This window comes from Carassius auratus, unplaced genomic scaffold (assembly GCF_003368295.1).
Source record: "Carassius auratus strain Wakin unplaced genomic scaffold, ASM336829v1 scaf_tig00019863, whole genome shotgun sequence".
Taxonomy (NCBI): Eukaryota; Metazoa; Chordata; class Actinopteri; order Cypriniformes; family Cyprinidae; genus Carassius; species Carassius auratus.
Window position 1 is genome coordinate 2110 of NW_020524989.1, and position 19995 is coordinate 22104.

Below are 19995 nucleotides of genomic sequence, written 5' to 3' on the forward strand. Positions count from 1 at the left end.
AAGTGTGAAGTTTGCGTGAAAAATTTTGGATTTTTAGCATTAAACAATAAAAAAATAAAAAAATAACATAATTACAGTACGTTGAATTTAATGAAACATTTATGGATCTTCGTGTGAAACTCATTAAAACATGTCCAGGTCACCCACAAAGTAAAATGAAAAAATAAAATCAGTTTTTTAGAATTTTTTAGAATTAAAAAAATTGATGACCATTGAGATTTTTTGGATTGCGAATCCCCCCCCCCAAAATTTTTTTCACCATAATATTCAATATTGAAATGCATCTGGATATTTTTAAATCGTATTTTACTGTTTATTTCTGTCAATATTATTCTTATTATTGTAAGACTTACTATTGTAAGATTCTTATTATTGTATAGTGATAAAAAAATAACAATAAACTATTTTAGACTCAATTAAACCTTAAAATTAGTAATAGTAAATCTTTTTTTCTTTTGATTTAAGGGTGAAGTACGCAGACATGTTCTTTACAGATTTTACCAAAATCACTGATTTAAAGGGACAGTTCACGCAAAAATGAATTATTTAATTCATTCATAAATCATTATTTACTCCTCCTCATGTCATTCTAAACCCATATGACTTTATTTGTTCTGTGGAGCATAAAATAATATATTTTGAAGAATGTTTCAGTTCTCTCTGACTTCCATTATATCGACAAAAAATACAATGGAAGTCAATGGGAACCAGAACTCTATGGTTACCAACATTCTTCTAAATATCTTGCTTTTTGTGTGTTTGTGTGTGTGTATTCAGCAGAAGAAAGAAAGTTTGTAATGACATGAAAGACAGTAAATAACAACAATTTAATGTTCTGGTGGACAGAAACGCGTGGGCGCAAAGCGGAGGATCCATTAGTGTCGTCAGATTATTTCTAAACCGATGCACCTTAAAAAACGAATCTTATTTTGTTTAGAACCTGTTACCCATCATTTCATTTTCTGTTCTATACACACACAAGAAAGGATCCTTAAAAACAATTTTCTTCAGCTTAAAAACAACACGCATTGATAATGTTAACACTGCTAATTATCGCGGCACGCTAACATGGGTCACAGGAAGTCGTCAGGACGGTAATGGGTTTACGTGACACATGTGGCACTACGCACAGTTTCCTAATAAAGACGTATTGTACTGCTGGGGGAAACGATGTCATTTAACGAGAGCAGCATCTATGGGAACATCAACATCAGACACTAGAGACACTGCGGGCCACGATCACATGATGCTAACACTACGGTTCAGCTCGCATTGAGCGTTGTTGTTGATGTTGGGATTGTGTCGGGTGGCCGTGGGCCGTCGCCGGGGCAGCCGTGTTGGATGAGGATGTCCACGCACTCCTGACTTCCTGCTCGCTGGGCGTAGGACATGGGCGTCTGAGCACGGGCGTCGCGGCTCTTCACATCCACGCCGTACTGAAACAGAGGATGAATGAATGATGGAGGAAAACTTGTGAACGAAAGGCGCTTCCAAAAAGCGAGGTCTTACCCAGATGAGCAGCTGCGTGATGACCACGTTAGCCATGGCGCAGGACAGGTGCAGGGCGGTACGTCCGTCTCCGTCGCCGTACGTCTCGTTGACCTCTTCTTTGGTGCCGTGGGCCAGCAGAAGAACCACCAGCCTCAGGTCGTCCTCCACCACGGCCCGCAGGAGCTGCTGTCCCAGAGGCACGTCTGACTGAGGAAGCCCCACCAGGAACAACTTCTGCTCGTACTTCGCCCGGATCCAGCGCTCCTTCTCTTCCCTGAGAATCAGGACACAAACAGAGCTCAACTTTTTATTCTTCTAAACACACGGTTTTGTTGATCAGTGTTCATCCTGCTAGCTAATACCATTCCAGTGTAGTGAATCAAATCTAAACTCTGAATCAACAAACTCAATTTATAAAATCCACATTTTAGAATATTTTATCCAAAATGTATGCAGGTAAATATAGCTGCTTGGTACTAGGTTTTGTTATATACATTTAAATAATTAAATAATCTATCTACAACTATCTATCTGTCTATCTATCATATTTATATTTAGTTTATTATTTTATAATATTGCATTTTTTTTTTACTTCCAGGAATTTCACCAATTTGAAAAAAAAAAATGTATATGAACTAAAAAAATAAATGTTACACATAATTAAGGCGTGTTTTACACAATATATAAATAAATGAATATAATACATTTATAAAATAACAAACGTATAGGATATTTAACATTATAATATTTATTCATATTTATATTTGCATTAAATGCTTTAAATATTTAATGCATTTAAAATTAGTTTTAATTAAAAAAAATCTATAAATGTTCTACCTATATATATATATATATATATATATATATATATATATATATATATATATATATATATATATATATATAGTATGTGTAAATGTTAATTTTATATCAATCTATTTTCTATTGTTTAGTTCATTAGTTCTATGAATAAAACAATAAAAATCATGTTAGAAATAATTTCCCTCAATTTATAAATAGGCAAGGCAAGTTTGTTTTCATACGCAATGGTAATTCAATGCTTTGAATATAAGAGGAATTAAAATAATCCTAAAAAATAATCACACCAATAAAAACAAGGAATTAAAAAAATATATTTAAAAATTTATTTAAAATGACTTAATACAGTCAAGAATAAAATTTATTATACATAAAATACAGTTCAGATAAACTGATTGCAATTAAATAGAATAAATATATAAAATTAAACCTTTATAGGATATTTAACAATATTCAGTGATATACCTGTATATGACTGACAATTTTAAGCTATATATTATTTATATTTTACTTGCATTAAATGCTTTATAATAATAATGCAGTGTATTAATGCTTATAATATTATAGTGTATAAATTCGCTCCCAGCCCTAACATCACCTCCAGTCTTTCTCCTACTTTGACAATCACTGGTTAAATGTGACTCTGATACATTAGATAAACTTTGCGACTTATGAATACACGACAGTCCCAGCAGAGTCTGAATTCCTGACATAATCGTATCTCTGACTTCGAGGAAGTCCAGAGTAATTCAGTTCTGATTATGATGGAGGTCACAAGGGATGCAGGTTAAACGTACAAATCACACATCCTCAGCCTTAACTTTCCCTTAGACCGCTTTCCATCGGAATCTAGAGGGTTAAAGTCTGTCTGGCTATCGAAAGGTTACACATTGTGAACAGCATGTCTATCGTGGATAATACAGGAGTGTGTGCGTGGCGGGGAAGCCGTGTTTTTTATCGCTGCTGTCAGTGTTGTCAGTCCTGCCCGGTGAATCCCCACAAAGGAGGCCCTCTCAACACTGGCCCCTAAACCCTCTAGGGGGCCGCCGGCAGCCCGCCAGATCGAAGACCCAAAGAAAAGGGCTGAAAGAGACACACTCGGACCAGAGAATGGAGTCCAACTCTTCAGCGCGCAGCAGACTTCTATCTGTCCCTCTCTATCACCCGGCCGCCCCCTCTCCTCTCTTCTGCTGGCATTCACACTGATGGCGAGGGGCACGGTGCTAAATTAAAATCGATACGAGGGGATCTGAGCATGCTCGGTGGCGGTCTGACCCGCTGACCCCGCACGGCGGGTGATAAGAGGAGCAGAAAGGAGCTGTTGTTTTCCTCGCCGGGGTGAATGACACACAGAAGAGGCTGAGAGAGAGAGAGAGAGAGAGAGAAAGAGAGAGAGCTGATGGAGGTAAAGAGAGTCTTTCCCCCAGGGACCACACGGGACCAGAACCACAGCTCAAACGCTGATGACAACAAACCAACAAGACGATAGAGAGAAGTGACAGAAATAATGACAGCTACAGTGTGGATGAGAATGGAGCGGCTAGTGTTGAATTATTCTTAATGAAATATACACTTGCAAGTCTACATACTCTGTAGATATCACTGTACTAATATTCTTCATGCATTTACATTTTCATCATTACAAAGTTGAGCGACTACCATAATTAGTAATTAACTGAGTAAAAGAAAAACGAGAATATACACACACAGCTGGAAATTAAATAAAATTGTTACTAATTTAATATTTAAAATTGTAATATTATTTAATGATATTAATAAACATGTAATATTTAGCCAAATACAATTTATGTTTTTTAATCTGCAATAAAAGTACATATTTGTAAATTTACATAAATTTATAAAATCTTACATAAATAATTATAATAAAATATATAAGTGCAAGAAAATTCTATAAAATGTTTTAAATATATTTAAATTTTTCATTCATTTTCCATTAAATGCTTTAAAACGTTTACAAATATTTAACCAATGATAAGTATTTAAAAGAGCTTGTCAGTCAAACTTTATTATGCCAAGTAATAAAACCTCGTCACTTCACGCCGCCTCCAGACAGATCTCCGCTTATTCGCAAAGCAAGGGTAAACAAATAACTGTTTGAATAGTACAGCATGTTCTTTACTCAAACACTGTCTGTAAAGGCTAATGTCTTTGTGCGTTTGAAGACTGGAGAAGAAGGTTTTTTGCAATCTAGCAAATATACTTTTGTACGTTTTAAAATTTCCTGTGCATAAGAGCTTTATTGTTTATATCATGAGATATTGGCCAAGTGTATTAAACACTTGCCTCAGATGCGGACAAAACACAGATCTCCTCATTTACCGGCCAAAGACCTTGTTAACTCCATTTGAGCTTGTTTTTCATATAGCCTAATGTTAATTGCACGTGTCTTATACAACCCCAACACTGACTTTTTTCTCCCTTTTCTTTCTTTTCCCCCCTGTTTAAGTGGAGTCTTTTATTTGTGAATACCCATCAGACATCATATTGTGTGTATTTGGTTGCTTAAACTCAACAAAGTATGAAAAATGACTTGTATATTATACGCGCGAGCTTTGGATGTGACTGTGAGGGCACATAATACAGCCTGTGGAGCGCGCGAGTACCAAATGGCTTAAAATACTTAAAAGGTGTGCAAATTATACATTTTTGTAACAATGCAATAATTACAGGATTAGTCAAGTGACAGTTCTGTCAGCCGTCCGGATCGAAATGTGAGTCTTGTATCGCAGCGTGCAGCAGGTCGCTGTATATGAAGAATAACAATAACATTTCAAGAAATTTAAGATTAAAATTAGTGCCATAATGTTAGTCATTGCTAATCTGAATATTGATGTTTTTTTTCTTTCATAATGTAATCATCCATATGTACCGTAATGCTGCAAAGCCAATATTTTAAGGCAGTTCTGCATGAGAATCAACACAAACCGTCGCAAAACAAGTGCTGAGCATTTTATACAGAGACTAAAACTTACATTTACGTTTATTGAAACTTACAGCAGCAGTGATTGGTGGTATGATGGGAGTGTAAATAAAGCCACGCCCCTATGGGGTACAAACTCATACTTCAACACTCACTAGAATTTCATCCCAAAAAAGAAAAGAATAATGAAGGACAGAGGAGGAAAAGCTTATGTTCGACACCCCATCATCATGTCAATAAGCTCCTCTCACATTTCCATAACAAAACGCACAAATCTAAATCTGAAAATCATTTCAACGGTCTGTAATCAGTATCTTATTTGGAGGTATATTATGCCTTAAAAAAATTAATAAGAAAAGCATTCAAACAAACTTGAACTAAAATGCTAAAAGGAATCCCTTAACGTCTAATGAAGCGCTTACATTGCATGCGTTCAGAAGTGCACTCTTACGCTGAACAACAGCAGCTTTATGAAGCAGAACAAATGTTGTGGCATCTCCAAACTGATAATCTGTTATCCTGTGCCACCATTACATTCCCCTGAAGACAATCGCGTGTGTACGAGCAAGTGTTGTTTAAGTCACTTCGCCAACAATGGCATGAGCTAATTAAGTAAGCCACATCTTTAATGCCGTTTCCCGGAAAATCCTGACAGGTCTTTGTGAACAAGGCAGAGAGCAATTGAATGGACTCTGGGCACAGTGAATCGTTCTTCAGAGAGAGACTCAGTGTGTGTGTGTGTGTGTGTGTATAATTAGCCTCCCTCTCCTCCTACTTCAGCAGTCAATCTTTCAAAGCTTGTTTTTCTTCTGAGGAGACCCACCCTGTTGTTCTCTCTTCATCTGAATTCTTTACAGGAAACCCTCCATGCCATCGCAGGGGTTTAAGAGGGTGGGCGACTCTTAAACTCTAGGAGGAGAGCGGTTTAAAGTGGAGGAGGGTGAGTTTACACTAGTTTAACGAGGGAGAATCAATTTTGACAAGTTGAAGGACAGATTCATTTGCAGGGTTACTAACAGATACAGTTAATGGAGTGAAAATGGAGTTTGTGTGACTTCCTTTTCTTAAGTAGTAAACAAAAAGTGAACGTTTATGCTGCTGTTTTCCTGTCAGACTCCCTTAATTATCATGAAGGGACCATAAAAGTGGGCCATGTGATTTGTGAACTATTTAAATTCCTTTGTTTTCATTGAGGAACAGATCAAATCTGCATTAAGATGAACAGAGCCAGGTTTGACATCAATGACGATCAAATCAATAAAGGAAGTCAAGAACCAATTGACTGACATGAAATCTTCTAGCACGAGAAGTCTCCAAACATTTTGGTATTTTCCTCACACAAAGCTTTAAAACAGAACAAAAAAACAAAACAAAACAAATCAAAATAAAACAAAACAAAACAAAACAAAACAAAACAAATTAACACTATGTTTTTTGAGCTTTATGGTATGTCCAAATTCAAAAAAATAAAATAAAATAAATAAACCTGGTACAATAAAACTACTTTTTTAATTTTTTACTTTGATTGCACAATAAAATAAAATAAAATAAAATAAAATAAAATAATTGTTGTCTATGAAGCTTCATGATATCTGTACATATAAAAAAAAATGCAAAAAATAAAATAAAATAAAATAAAATAAAGTTCTTTTTAGGAGCTCTATGACATCTGTTCACATACACTCTGAATGTAAAATAAAATAAATAGTAAATACACAATATGTCTCAAAATGTAAAATAAAGTAAAATAAAAAAAACTTTTATGTTGTTTTTAGAGCTTTATGACATCTGTCCATATTTTAAATTAAATTAAATTAAATTAACGAGGTGGTACTTTGTTTTTTGAGCTTTATCATTCCAAACTTAAAATAAAATATAATAACTTTGATATGTGAGACTCAGATGAATGGAAATTGCTCAATTGTTTCTATTAACTAGATAACTATCAGGACACTCTGGGAAGATTTTGCATGTATTTAAGCCTCTATACACAACTGATCCGAATAGTTCCTATTGACAGCACTTTATGAAGCTTTGAAATGTTCTCTCAGACAGTTTACAGTCACCTGTCCTTGAAAAGGAAGGGGGAAGATTTCAGAAGCAGCAACAGACTTCTCGAATCCCCCGGACACTGCCACTTGAAAGGAGAAGTGTGAAAGAGAGGAAGAGAGGGGCTGGTAATCCCGCCTCAGACTTTTGTTTGAAATGGAGACCCAATCCAAACACAGGGCACTGTGCGGAGGGGTTTATGGGAGAAAGCCGAGAAGCCATGAAAAGACACTTCCTCTCGGCAGGAGGAAGAAAAATAAAATGTGCAGCTTTAGCGTGTCAAAAGCGAGGGAGGGACGAAGAGGCCAGGAAAGAGTGATGAGATGGAGGGAAGATTCTCTCTGCAGGGGGAGAAAACCACATTCAGGAAACACACACACAAATACACACACACACACTGGCACACACATATTTGCAGTGAATATCAGGGTTGCTTGGGGGACATCAGCGGACTCGAGTGTGAGAGAGACTAGAAGCCTGAAAAGGAGACCAAGTACTCTTTATATCCAACTTGACTTTAAATGATGTTAACTGCTTCAAAGAGAACAACAATAACATTAACACTTAATAATGTCACTCAATAATAAATCATCAAAGTCAACATGAAATTAGTGCTGACCCCTGTTTACTTTCTTAATGTTTTATTGTGCACGATTGAAAAGTGCACATTATACTGAAGAAAGAAGGTTATCTTTAAATCGAAACATTTTTAAAATTAATCAAACTTAAATATTATGATTAAATAAATATAAATACACTTAATTATAAATGTTTTTAAAATATAATAACAAATGTTAATATAATGCATTGTAAAATGTAGATTTGTAATAATAATAATATTTAAATTGCATAAATATATTTATAAAAAATTAAATTTAATTAATTAAATTAAAAATTTTAATAAAAAATAATAATAAAAAAGGAAAATAAAAGTTATTTTCTGCTGACATAATGAAAGAAAAATAATATTATTGAATTAATATCAATATATTCATTCTAAATGTTTTGTTTTAAATATATGTAAACAAATTAAAAATACAATAATAAAGAAAATTTTCTGCTGACATAATATCAATTTAACATGCACTTAATTAATAAATAAAAAAATATAGTATAATTAAATGTATGAACAAATTAAAAAGAACCGAATTAATTATAAACAAAAAGAAAAATATATTTTCTGCTGACATAAAGAAAAAGAAAAATTTTATATACACTTTTTTTCCCTTGTTTTTGAAATATTTATGAAATATTTACACACACACACACACACACACACGTCACAATCAATATAAATATATTTTTATTATTAATACTTTTGAAATATAAAAATAAAACTTCAGTTATATCCAAAATACATCATATTTAATTAATTAAAATTATTTAATTATTTAAAATATAAACAAATATGTGATACCTAAATGCTGAAATACAAACAAAAAGTTAACATTAAAGTTATAATCAAATTTGATATGTTAAAGCCCACTTTTCACAACAAATACTGATGGATAAAATCAAGTCTCACTAAAGACTTCCTTTTGGATAATAATGTTCACTTTAAAATACAGTTACAAATGTTTCATTTAGACTAGAAAATGAAAAACATGTAATAATATATATCATGAGGTCAGTTTCTAGCATCAGCTGACCCTAACAATCACGGAAACGGGAAAATGATTCCTGTAGCCTGGCCCAGAGAATCAGGAGCACATGAATGCACTCCAATACGGAGGAAGAAACAACAGGGCAATTACTCAACCCACACTAAACGACACACAGGGATTTATGAGAGGGTCCCTATGTAGTGCACATTCAAGGGGAGGCGTCTTTCCAGGAAGACCCAAGAGCAATTGGACATGCAAGTGAAAGTGGACCATCAGAGACACAAATGATGAGGGCGTGGAGGAAGGTGAACGCCCTCTTCACCAAACGACCAATCGGAGCGCAGGGCCAGGAAGTGAATGGGTTCAAGGAGGTAAGAGGGGCTCAGAGGAAGGGGAACTTCTGAAGGGCCTCGCCGGCACACAAACACAAAACAACCCCCTGAAACTCTCAAAAGACACATCAAACAGATCCCAACCACCCTCCCAGCAGGGAACGAGTGTTTGTAAAGCAGAGAGAGGGAGGAAGAGAGAAAGAAAGAAAGAAAGGGGGAGTGTTTGCAGTGAGACAGTGTCGGTGTGTAGTTCACTGCTATGAATGACTGGACACTTAACACACACAAACACAGCTTTATGAGTCCATCTGATTCTCTGCTTCAAACAGAAAATATGTGAAAACTGTGCACAAAATTATTCTAATTAACCATATTCCATACAGTGTTTATTTTTTTCAGATAAGAAATGCATACTTTTATTCACCAAGAATGCATTTAATAGATCAAAGGTGACATTAAAGACATTTATAATGTTGCAAAACATTCCAATTTTTAAATTTTAAATGCTGTTCTTTTGAACTTCAAAGAATTCTGGAAAAACAAATGTATGATGGTTTCTACCAAAATATGAAGCAGCACAACTGTGTTTAACATTGATAATTATCAGAAATGTTTCATGAGCAACAAATCAGCATATTAGAATGATTTCTGAAGATCATGTGACACTGAAGACTGGAGGAATGATGCTGGAAATTCAGCTTTGCATCAGAGGAATAAATTACATTTTAATATGTATTCAAATTGAAAACAGCTATTTTAAATTGAAATAATATTTCACAATATTTACAGTATTTTTGACCAAATAAATGCAAACAAATGTCTGTATTGGACAGACAAGAGTAACATATTACTCACTTGCTGTTCAGGACGCCCTGTTTTCCAAAACTTTTTTTTTTTTTTATAAACTCATGGTAATACTTGTATTATTAAAAATGTACTGTCAAAAAAACAAAACAAAAAGCAAAACAAAAAAAGTGTTGTGAAGCTAAAAAAAAAAAAGTCCTGTTTTAGGTTTACAATGGAAATCTTACTTATAGATAACTGCATTTGTTTCTGTAGGATTTTTACTACTGAATTAATACAGAATATAAAAATAATTATAAATGATCATTTTACGAAATAAAATCACTTGTTTGAAAGACTATTTGCAACAAATATGAATAAAAAAGCAGCCAATCATTTGACCATTGTAACAATTGTGAAAAATAAAAACATTTCTTATCTTTTCCCAGGTTATGAGAGCACAAACAATACTTTGAAAAATGTGCCACATGAGAGAAAAACATATTTCCATTGCTAGAAGGCAAAAAGATAATGTGCGACAGCAAAAGCAATTCATGATGTCAAACATTTATCATTCCAGTATTAAAGTCAGCCGTCTGTATGTGCTGATGTATTTATAATCATGCTCCATTCCTGAAACTGAACTCAAACCTATAGTGAACATTAGTGTAAACTGCACTTTTTATGGTCTAATTGTCCAGTTTTTGTAAATACTGAGAAGAAATATCATGCCATTAAACATCATTCTAGTGTCTAAACAATGGCTACCATATATTACTTCATAACTGAGCTGTCAATCAAACACTAGCTATCACCTGATTGGCTAAAACTAACAAACCCTACATTATTCTGAAACAAAGCACTATTTGAACCCACTCTGTTCACATGCAAGAATCACTGCAACATAGGTGAGAAAAACAGTAACGAAAGCAAAGAATGAAAGAGAAAACAGGTGGGAAAGAGAGGAAGGATTGACGGCGTGTGAGAGGGGGAAGGAGGTTAGTGAAGTGATTCATTTGTATTAGTGCCACTGCCCTGTGGCGAAGACGCAACGGCAAATTATTTCTGAAACAAACTGGAGGATCATCAGAGCTATTACCTGCTCTGGCCGAAGGGCACTGTGTGTGTGTGTGTGTGTGTGTGTGTGTGACACAATCGCTATCTCTTTCAGTCCAGCCACAAAAGAGCAAAGAAAAGGAGGAAAATAAAGAAAGACATCATATATAAATAGACACAGATACAAATCAGTGCTACTTCAGTATCACTGAGACATAGTAGTTTTTCTTCAAATTTTAAATTAGTTCTTATTTGTATTAATTGTTTTCATTTAAAGTTGTATTTTTTTGTCATTCTCATTATATAGTTTCTATTAAATGTTACTTCAGCACATCTGATACAACTTGCCTTGACAATTAACTGAAAAAAAAAAACAAAAAAAAAAAAACATTTACATGAATAACTATATTTAAATATTGTATTTCAGGTAATTAAAATTGTATTACTTAAAAATGTGTATTTAATTTTTGTTTTGTTTCAGTTAATAACCCTGATACAGATATAAACATATCTTAGTGCTTAATTAGCATAAACGTTAAAACTCATCATTATACATTAGTTTAATCCAAGAGCAATAATCTGACGCAAGCAATTCAAATCAAAGCCAGACGTGTAGAAATGGTCAGCATCCCGTCTCACCAACAACTGAAGGAATTCTCTCAGTCGTGTGGCACACAGGTGCCAGGCAATTAGAGTCGACATGAAAACACATGCAACTGCCAATTTCTAATTTAAGCCCTAAAGAGCCTCGGATGAGCCGACCTCTGCAGCGCCTCTATCTTCTCTACCCCTGTAAGATTGATAGTCACAGCAGAATTCATGACAAATCTGTGTAAATCTATCATAAATCTATCAATCTGCTTAATAGAGTACATACAGAGCTCCATGATCGATTGACGCTGCTCAATAATTAAAACAATATTTAGAAGTTCAACAGCTGGAAACACATCAGCAGACACGCACGGGCTTTCCAAGTCAAAGCTGGATTCTAAAACGGCACAATAACAGAAGTTTGGGTGGGAGAAGACAACTATGTTTGACTTTTTTGTCAAACTTTTTTGTGAATTCAGTAAACTGAAACAAGCTGACAGTAATTTCAAAGGCAAAAATTTGCCAAATTTCCCTTAAATTGTATAAAAAAAACCTAGCTCTACTATAATAGCTTTAATAAGTAAACTAATTGCAATATCAATAAGTAAAATAAAAAACCAACACAATTTTACTTGAGATTGAACAGCATTAATTCTATGATTTTAAACTTGGACTAAATATAAAAATGCTGAATAAATACATTTAAATAAATATGTATACTTTTAAATATGAGTTTTGCTTAAACAGAATAAACTGTAAAAACATTATGCAACATAAAAACAATTAAATACATCACAATATTAAACGTTCATGATTAAGAAAAAAATTAATGAAAGAATTTTTATTTTATTTTTACTAATAATTGTAAATTTTCATGAGCGCTTCAACAGAATCAATAATTTAAAAAAATCCAAATAAATAAATCCAAATGAATACATTTCTATAGTTTCAAACTTGATTTAGTGCTTGGACAGAATGAATTAAAAATACAAATAAATAAGTGCTGTAAAATAAATAAGTTTAATTCAAATTCCATAATGTCTACCTTTCCTTAGAACTTAAGGAAAGGTTATTATCTAAAATAAACCTAGTATCTAGTGTTAAGACCGCGGCTTTCATTATGATCCCACAGAGTAAGAATTTGTCACATATGAGTATGTGTGTTTAGCTCATGGTAAAGTGTGTATGCGAGTAATCTAGAGGCCATTACGGCAAGACTTGTCACCCTCACTCGGATGTTAGTTTTCACCTCGGTGAGGAGTTTTAAATCAATCCTGCCTGACTGCACGACACTAAAACCAGCCCGATTACTCATCTCACTGATGTCAAAGCACATTTTTAATGATACATATATAATTGACTGTCCAAAGGAGTGAATGACCAATGTGCAACAAAAACAAACACCCAAATAGTGACTCAGGAAATCTGCGGTCACTCAAAATTTAATATGTATTAAATTAAAGCTTGTAAAATTTTATTTAACACACACACACACACACACACACAATTAAATGACACCATATTGAATAAATGTGCACTCTGAATACACACCATGTTTCACTGATTACTCTTTGGCTGAGGAAAATCAGTTATGACGGTAATGAGATTTTCAGTTTTTGTCCGAGCGGGGCGAGAGAATGAGTGAGCGAGCGAGAGAACGGGAGAAATGGAGGATGCCGTGAACCGTCAGATTCTCCTGACAATGAAAAACATTCCCTCCTCCGGCAGCGAGCCCGTCCTGACGACTGAAGTGTGAGGGGGATATCAGCATCAATAATCTTTCATCAAGTCAAAAGCACTCGGCTGCAGCCCGCCAAGCACTCAATAGATAACTGTGAGCCATCGCTCGCCGCCGAGTGAGAGAAAAGAACAGAGACAGAGAGCTGAAGCACCTCGGGTGGTCAGGAGATGGAAAGGGCCATCTTCCTTTACACGCTATCTGCTGCACGCACTAGGGCAGCTGTTACATCTTTGTTCACGCTCTCCACCGAGGGAAATCCTGACGCTGACTTACATACTATAAAGCAGCAGGTCACTCCACTGTCTTGTGGACAGATATTACAGCAGGTAAACAAAAGGTAAATTAATACACAGGCAGAGACAAGCATAATTCAGAAGGCTGATTTCTCTGAATTCCCTCAGCAGATGTTCCCGCATTTTATCAAGTGATATCAAACACACTATTAATTGAAGATGCACAATATCTGTTTTAGTATCTGCAGATGACCATATTCTAAAATTACTACATAAAAGTTTTCCAATTATGGCTGTATAATACAATTTAATTAAATTTTTTGTACAATAAAATACTTAAAATAATATATTATATAATTATTATAATAATATATATAACACTTTAAAATAAAATGATATTATCATTTATTTTTGTATTATTTAAAGAATACTATTTTTTTTTATTAATATACAGAATTGTATTTTTTTATATTTTCAGTTTTCATTTATTTACATTTTTTTGCAATTTGATGTACTTTTTTATTTTCTTTATTTAATTTTTGCTCAGTTTATATATATATATATATATATATATATATATATATATATATATATATATATATATATATATATTTATTATTACCAGGTAGTAATTTTTGTACTTCTGCTTAAATTTGCGAGGCAACATTTCTAATTTTTATTTAATCAAAATTTCTAAATCTAAAATTTATTTTTAAAATGTGTTTCTTTCTTTTGTTTCAGCTAAATTTAAATTGAAAAAAATATCTAATAGTTTTAGTTTATGGTAATAACCCTGAATATAATTGTATTATAAAATATTTATTTTATTACTATATCAGCATCAAAGATTATATTCATGACATAAATAAATGAATAAAAAAGGATTACCAGATATCATAAAAACAGAATACCTATAATACAGGTCTTAATTAAATAAATACATACATAACATCTTCAAATTTGGTTTTCTCAAACTGCTTTTAGTAGATTTTTTTTTTAATTAAATAAATGAGAATGTAAAATAAATGAATAATATTAGCCTCAGTAATGTTGAAGTCTCTAGCTATGGCATCCTTCAATTGAAATCTGTAGGACTTTGACCTGTTTAATCATGCACTAGGCCAAAACGATAAGTTCGGATGCTAAGAAAAGTATCAGCACATCTCTCCTCATCAAGCAACATACTTTTAGGCATCATTCATGTTTGTAACACAAATATGCATAAATTATGCGCTTGCTATATACTGTATATTAGCCGTCCAACAGCATGTCTCAGCCTGATCTAACTGATAAAAACATAAGTCAGAGTTCAGCAGCATTAGAATAAATCCTGCATTATGATGCATTAGACCAAAGCACAGGCCGTGTCTGACGGGACTCGTACCCTCAGGAGTGACTGATACACCCCTCTGAGTGATGGATAGCTGTCAGAGCCACTGAGAGCTCTCCGTTCAGCCCCAAAGGGAGTGGTTTGGGACTCTAATAGTGTCCTTAATTGCCACCAAAACCACTCTTTTCTCCAGGTCATTAGACAGATTGGGAGTGTGTCAGGCTTAAAGCGGGAAACACCTCGAGACATCGCCTGGAAGCGGAGCAGGTGAGCAGCTCCAGACAATGGACTGTGGACCCTATTATCTCCTGAAACATCTCATCTTCTTCAAAAAGCAGGAAAGCTCTAATGGAGCGATGATTGGGTGAAGACTTTAACAGTGCAGTCATTGATCATGGAACTGACACTGGATGTGATGCTTTTTTAACATGCTTCCACATCCTGAACAGAGTTCAGATCTTCAAATAATACACTTCACTCTTAAATACTTACAGCTGCCTTATGACTTAAGAATCCACACACATTATTCATTAAATTGACCACAAGCTTGTATCCAGGCTATGAGTTTTCCCATTCAAGTTTTAAGATTAATTGCTTCAAAATGCGTTTTAAAATGTAAAAATGTTTTGTAGAGAATAAACTAGGATTACAAAATTTTAGGAAGAAAAATATCAAATTGCATTTGCTCTGATAAAAATGCCAATTTTTAATGCAAAGCTCCAGGTTTGCTGTGTTTTAGACATGCACAATTTAGCCAGAAATTATTTATTATGAGTAAATAAGATATTACGATTTTAATTAATAATAAAAACAATAATACAATTATTTTCAAGCTAATATTAGTATTTATGGATGTCTTCATTCATATTTGAATGTTAAACTATCAAGATTTTATTCTGGCAGAAACATGCAGGAAGCCTTTAAAGCTTCGATTTTGTTAAATTTTTGGATTGATAAACAATTTTTTATTTTTATGCATTTTAGCATTTAAAATGTTACAATTTTACATTTTAAAAGCTCCAGGTTTGCTGTGCTTGTTTTAGAGCTGCACAATTTAGCCAAATAACAACAGAGCAATAATAATAATAAAAAAACTTATAATAATTTCACACTATTAAGTGCAATTTGATGAAAGCACTAAGCCATATTGCTATTTTAGTTTTAAACTTGTGCAGAACAAAGGAACATTGCTAGCAAACTGGATGGAAACTTGGCTAGTAACACTATAAAGTAAAAAATAATAATTTGATTAGTTAACAAATCTATTATAAACATTACTTCAGTTCATAGGGCCTGGGAGATGATTTGTTGACTTTTAAAACAATCTTGTTTTCAAGGCTACCAGCTAATGCTTTGGACAGATGACCCACCTGGTGCTGTCCACCCCGGGTTTGGTGTATCCCTCCACACAGCCCTCCCATACACTGTTGGCCATGGCGTTCCCGATGGCCGTCATCACCATGCTGAGCTCCACAGGCCAGTCGTCCAGGTCCAGAGACCGTACGCGGGACAGATGGGTGCCCAGGTTCCTGTGCATCCCGGAGCACTCGATACAGATCAGAGCGCCGAGGTTCAGACTGGCCCAGTCCGGATCTGAGGGTCAGAGACAATTACAATTCAGTTTCCCTTACCAAAATTACATTTTATGCAATTCAAACTCTGATATGCTATAAATGTGTTCTGATGGGTCCTTTTCAGCAATGACTATGGCAATATGAAACTATCTAACAAAAATAGATTTTTTTTTTATTTCTACATATTTTTTTTTATTATTTGTATTATTTTACTATTAGTGTGTCAATCTACCCCCAAAATGTCAGTTTTTTTATTATTATTATTTTATGTTATTTTAAATTATGTTATTTATATTAATGTGATCGAAACGACCATACAAAAATGTCTGGAAAAATATTTTTATTAAGCTGTTCACATTATTTTTATACTATCTTTATTATTTAAATGTGGGTGAAACTACCCTAAAAAGAGAAAAATGCCTGAAAAATTATTTTCATTTAAATATTAAAATATTATATTTTTTTATTTTTTGAATTATTGTTTATTATTTCAATGTAGGTGAACTACCTAAAAAAAACAAAACAGAAAATATATCTGATATATCTTTTTTTTACTAAGTTATAAATTTTTTTTTTTTTTTTTTTTTTTTTTTATTATTTTAAAGTATAAAATAACAGAAATATGTCTGAAATCTTATTTATTATTATTTCTTTTCATAATTATTCATTTTTATTTTTTATTGTTTTAAAATACTTTTTCACATTATACCATCATGCCATTATACAACAAAGTAAAAGACAAACACAGGATAAAATGTCTAATAAAATGACTCGCTTCTTGTTCAGAAATGGGTGCCGTCACAATGTTTTACTCACTGGGGGCGTCGCAGTCTGCACAGAAGCTGTTTCCCCTCACATTCCTGATAGACTGGATGGTCACTGCATCACTCTGGCTTCCTAATCGAGACTATATGACATAACAATTCAGATATCACAGTTTGAAAAGTGCTGAAGGGTACATAAGGCATACTAACCTATTTCCACATTATCTAAATCAACACATCTTACCTTGTTCTTGCTGCTCTCACAGGACTGTAGACTGGCAAATATCTGGCTCTCAATGGCCTGAACCCACAGTTCTCTTTCTTCATATGTGGATGCCTCAAAATGCCACATTTGACCCGTCAGGGACACAATGATGAACTCAAAGGACTCCTCTTGCTCTGAAACACACCAAACGGGAGATGAGTTTGGATACGGTTTTAAAATGTTTAGTTTGCAAACTTTTCAGTGGAAATTATTTGTGTGTATACAATGAAAGCAAAAATGCTATGTGACATATTTAAAAAGGGGTTAAAGCAAGAAAAAAATAAACTAAACAAAAAATACCTACGCCTGATTTTTTTTTTTTTACAACTTTAACAATTGAAAGGATACTATGGCAAAGTTATCGCTTTCCTTACTCAAACTGATTTTTTTTTTCATGAATATATGGTTGACCTAAAGAATGATAGCTATATCATAGACTAGGAAAATGATGAGCTACATCACACTAGGGGTGTGACAATACACTTAGCTCACAAGATGAGACAAAATACAGATCCTTGGTTCACCTAGAACGAGGCAATATTTGTCAACAGAGAGCAACAAAATTTGGCAACAAAATATTTGTCTTTTAATCATAAACAGTAAAACAATGCAGTTGTATTTTGTAATATTTGAACTAATCTAGGGCTGTAACTAATTATCCAAAGCAACTTAGCATTCAGGCTATCAATTTTTACCTATCATGTGTTCCCGGGGAATTGAACCCCCAACCTTGCGCTTGATAGTGCAATGCTCTACCAATTGAGCTACAGGAACACTAAATAAAATAAAAATTGGCAATAAAAAGTGGCTCAAATAAAATATCAAAACAAAGCAATTACATGGTTTAATTGAACAACCCTGTTAAAATACATAATGTAATATGCCTATACATAATATATCAATTAAATGTTTATATTTAGCCAAATGCAAACTCAGAAACTTTTATTTTGAAATCGTGACGTACAATAAATAGCATATTTAGAAATAGGCTGATGTATTCTCCTGTGTTGGCAAAGGTTTATAAATGATTTACGTTACAAATCTAGTGATATTTTCCCATTTGAACATACAAATTCACAGCATATACAGAGGAAGAGTCGAGCCACTTTTACACATACAGTCTTTACTGGTAAATTACCGGTAAGTTACCATAAATAAATCATGCGTGAACAAGTCAATTTTGGTAAATTTGTTCTGGAATATAATTCCTATGGAGATGACGTGATTAAGTTACTGCAAGCTGTTTTTCTAAGTAAATAAGTTTTTCTAAGTAAATATGCGCTAGATGGACATCTTTGACTATTGCGCCTCGCAGGTTTTTATCACGCTTCTCCGTTCATCAAAGCTGAGATTGGATACTATTATGCTCATCTCATGTTTATAAGGGTAAAAAAGTCTGAGTGGCTAGTAATGTTAGTTTGGTTGAGAGTGAAAGCTGTGCTCCTCTCATAACATTGGTAGGCAAACTCGAAAATACTATCAACAAGTTTTTTTTGTTTTATGTAGGACTATTTTTTTCCGCAACCAAAAGCTGTACGCCGGAGATCCTCCATTGAGCCAGATAACTTTCAGCCTTGAATTACATTACACAATTGTCATATTTGATATTTATTAATAAATGTGTAGTTTAATGCAATTAATCAATTTTTTTTATTTTGTTTGTGTGTGTGTATATATGCTTACATATGCTAATTTTTTATCATTTTTATTTCAAAACTTTATTTTAGAATATTTGTATCTAAAAAAAATTATATTAAATAATTATTTCATTAAAACAATAAATTATTTAAAAATATGAATTTGCAGATTAAAGAAACAAAGACATAAATGCCATTATTTCCTAGTTCCAGATCATCTTCACTACAGGCTGAAAATACAAACATTTAAATGGCCAATATCCAAGGTGCATTATGGGTATCTGCGATTAGTGTCACTTGCTGTTGTTCATCAGCATCGTAAAATCCAAGTGATTAAAAAGGTAAATACATCCATTAGAGTACTTATCTCATTACCAGTGAAGACTCATTATTATTGCAGCTGCCTAAATAGAATATAATGTGGGTTAATCATTCTGGTCACAGTAATTTCCACATCGCAAAAATACACGCGAGGTACTGCAATGTTTCTACCGAGCTCAAATGAGGGGCGAGAGGTGAAAAACAGACCATCATTTTCTGCAATTTGCTCAACATTCATTTCAAAACCATGATTACTTTGATATGTACAGGATGATGATTACACACGTGAGTATTATAGCCAATGAAGCTGCACGAGGCGAAAATAAGTTCACCGACTCGAACATTGCAGTTGTTCCACAGAAAAAAGGCTGTTTATTAGTATTAAAATGCACAACATAACACCATTTATTGACGCCCACTGTAAATGATCATTAGCACATTACTGAGGTCTCACTTTTAGACAA

General features: G+C 33.6%; 1 pseudogene; it reads right to left on the minus strand.

Moving 5' to 3' along the window:
* Window positions 1–686: 686 nt before the first annotated feature.
* The window catches only part of LOC113076326 (arf-GAP with GTPase, ANK repeat and PH domain-containing protein 3-like), an 89487-nt pseudogene continuing 70178 nt past the window's right edge, over window positions 687–19995 (minus strand).